This window comes from Aplysia californica, unplaced genomic scaffold, assembly GCF_000002075.1.
Source record: "Aplysia californica isolate F4 #8 unplaced genomic scaffold, AplCal3.0 scaffold00539, whole genome shotgun sequence".
Taxonomy (NCBI): Eukaryota; Metazoa; Mollusca; class Gastropoda; order Aplysiida; family Aplysiidae; genus Aplysia; species Aplysia californica.
Genome location: NW_004797809.1, coordinates 505,907 through 509,532, shown reverse-complemented (window position 1 = coordinate 509,532; position 3,626 = coordinate 505,907).

Sequence of the window (3,626 nt, the reverse complement as noted above, 5' to 3'; positions counted from 1 at the left end):
TAGAGAGAGAGAGAGAGAGAGAGAGAGAGAGAGAGAGAGAGAGAGAGAGAGAGAGAGAGAGAGAGAGAGAGAGAGAGAGAGAGAGAGAAGAGATTTTGGGGAGAGAGGAAAAAAATCGCATTCACTCGTGCACCGAACTTTGAAAATCAAATCCTTTTTTTTAACCCTGAAAATATGCCTGCCAGTGCCAAACCATTCTCCATGGAACTGGCCACATAATATAATACACACTTATTTATGACACCCCGACGGCATTATGGTGCTCAGTCTTAGCACATTTCACATTTCCCTCCTTTTTTTCTGTGGAACTGGTTACGTAATATACACAATTATTATGACACCCCGGCGGTATTATGGTGCACAGTTTTACCACAGTTTACATTTCCCTCCAGTCTGGCGGGCCAGGGCACAGAAAACAAAGACAGCTTTGTATTTCCCCCATCATTTGTCTGCCTGTCTTATTTCCGTCTTGATGTCTTTTCGTGTTTCCTGAATATTATCAGAAAAGGCTTGTTATAGCCTGCATTGATGGGACATAACCAGTGTCTGCTGCAGCCGTGAATAATATATATATAATATATAATATATTATTTTTTCCCCCGCGAATGCTGCATATGAAACCCCCTCACGCAATGCCCTGTGCTCTGCCCTTTCCTCTAAATCTTCTTTTCACCCGCCCAGGTTCTCCGCAACTACTTACTAAACTATAGTTTGTTCACTTTGGTTTGTCCGCTGGTCATTGCTTCCTTTCACCTCCATCTATCCCGTAGACTGGATGTCCGTTGGGGGGCTTTTGAAGATTGGGCCATCAGCTTCCTCCACTCCTTCCGGTCTTCAGCTTTTCTGAGTGTGACTTTGAGTCATTGCATGAGAGTCTAAAAGTTGGATGACCAAGAGAATCCGATAAGCCTAGTATTGACGGACTCATCAGGAAAATAAGATTCCGACACGTTTTCTTTGACGTTAGCCTATTGCGAGTAAAAAAAATATAGGTGATGTACCGTGGCCGTAGACTGCGCAATTAAAAACATAAAAAGTTCACATATTTTCACCAACACCACACTATGAAACACAGCCCAGGAGTCCAGTAAGTAGACGGTCTGGGGGTGGGGGGGGGGGGGGAGTGGAGACGATGTGATTACACTGAAATGTGGAGGCAAGGCGGTGTCGCTGTCTCAAAAAGAGCAATTTGTAGGCAATGATCAAGTATATCACTTACTGAAGTAATCATGAGCATGCACGCGAAAGGGCGGTGTTTAATGGCCCAATTAAAGAAATTAAATTTGACGGCATTTGCAACACAACAAGGTCATATAAGTGCCGATGATTAGAAGTGTAAAAAGAGAGTAACAAGCACGAAAAGGGAGGAGAGATCGGGAAGATAGAAGTTTGATACGAAAGTAGGAGCAAACCACACCACAGCACCCGCCAACAACCCACAAAAATCCTTGAAAAGTCACAACGCAACCCTATTCGTCCATCGGAGTTTTGAATGAAGGTCGTCTCTAGCAGGGCGCTCTGTTAGCTCAGTTGGCATCATGCTGGATTACGGAGCAGAAGACCCTGGTTCGAATCCCCGACAAGGCGCTCTTATTTGAACACGTGTCATTTTGTGGAGTTTTGAAGGCTCTCAAACCATTTCATTTTGGCTCAGATCTATCGAAGACGGATGTTAAATGCGGTGGTTCCGCCTCTGAAATAACCTGATACATACTCCGCTAAAAGCGTGGCGCGTGGTTAAGATATGTGGCCACATTTTAATGTAAATATGCCGAGAAAATCGCGTGACGACCAATTCTAGCAACTTTGCTGATGATTTAGATTACTGGCTAGGAGTAAAAGTGTGAAAATATCGAACTTGCCATAAGGCCACAAGTATAAAACAATATTGTCTATACAAACGGCCACTTCCCATTTATTCTCATGGTTAAAAAAAAACAACAACTTCATAATGTCATTGTGTGAGACGTCCACCTGTCTAATACGGACACTTTTCTCCTCGACAACAGGCGGCCGTCTTAGACAATGTTGACTGCATTTATAATCTTATCTGGCTTATCGTTACAAAACGTTTGGTTTAGTTGCTTGATCCTCCCTTCTGCGTCTCATAAATTGGGTAAAAAAGAGAAATCAGATGGGAGTGGGGTACGAGGGTGGGGGTGGAAGAGTGACTTAAGATACGTGTCTTTTCTTCTTCTTTATTTTCCCTGTTGTTGGACCAGGTTGGATGTTACCTCGTCGACCTTCCTGCAGTAAAACACTTGCGTCACGATACGGTGGAATCAGACGCTCGTCAAGTGTTGTGCTTGTGGAGTTATTGGCATTATCTTAAAGTTTCATCGTTTGTCTTGCTTTTGATAAAAACAAAATAGCCATCCATCTTGAGTAGAAGTCGAGATATTTGCGATTGAAAGAGGTGGCTATCTTTTGGTGTCTGTGATAAAATTAGTGAGAAAATGGCTTCCACAAATTAGTGACTTCCAAAGCTTGAGTGTCATTGAATACTGCACATTATTTTATTTTTATTATTGTTCTGCCTTTGTTCAACGTTTTTCCCAGTCAAATCCACACAGTTGGAGTGTTTGCTTGTCTGTTTGTTTATCTGTTTGTTGTTGTTGTTTGTTTGTTGTTGTTTTTTTGGCTGGACACCAGCCCCTGAAAAAAAGTCGATAAAAATTCCCCGAACAGACGAAAAAAAATTGTTCAATTTCTTGGATTTCCTTATTTTGACGAGCGCCTGGATACACCACGATGTCCCACACTTTGTGTTTTGACATTCTACTTGCTTGAGTAGTTTTGGTTCCAAGCCAGGTTTCATTCTATGTCATGTTCCCAGCTTCGGTTAGATCTCCCCCTTTCTTTCTTGCTTTCTACCTTCACTTCCAGAATGCTTCTCGGGTAAATATCTTGGCCTTTGATGTGCGCTAAGTTCCAGTTCCATTTCGCGCTGAAGGAGTGTTGGCGTTTCTATACATCTACTCGTAACTGTATTTCTATATCGTATGTTTTGTTTTCTTCTGTATTCACTGAATTCACGATATTCTGATAACTCTTCTACGTTTTTTGTTGATGTTTCAAGGAGTGCAGTGTTTGCTGGGTCTCTTAAAAGTATTTTTGAATTGCTGAGTTAAGTGTCAGTTGAAAGAATTCATCGAACAGCAATCCCCCCTCCCCAAATAAAAAATAAAGAAATAGATGAATAAATAAATGAATAGATAAATGAATGAATGAATGAATGAATGAATGAATGAATGAATGAATGAATGAACGAACGAATGAATGAATGAATAACACAAGCAAAAACAAAATCTGTATCTATGAATTAGAAAAAAAAAAAAGACAGTTTTTCACTATTTCCACTTCAGTTTATATAGCAGCCAGGGGTACATTAATACAAGTATCATATCACCTGCCGTTCTGCTAACAGGTAACATGGGGGCTCTCGTGGCCTAGAGGTTAAGGTGTTGGCCTCTCATTCAAAGGTCCCGGGTTTGATTCCGGGTAGCGACCGAAAAATTTTCTTCTCTAAAATTGTCTCCTTTCACATCCTTTCCTGATCTCTAACAATGTTCTGTTGTCTGCTTTCATTTCCACTTTCTGCCCCCACCCCCTCACCTCCTTTGCCC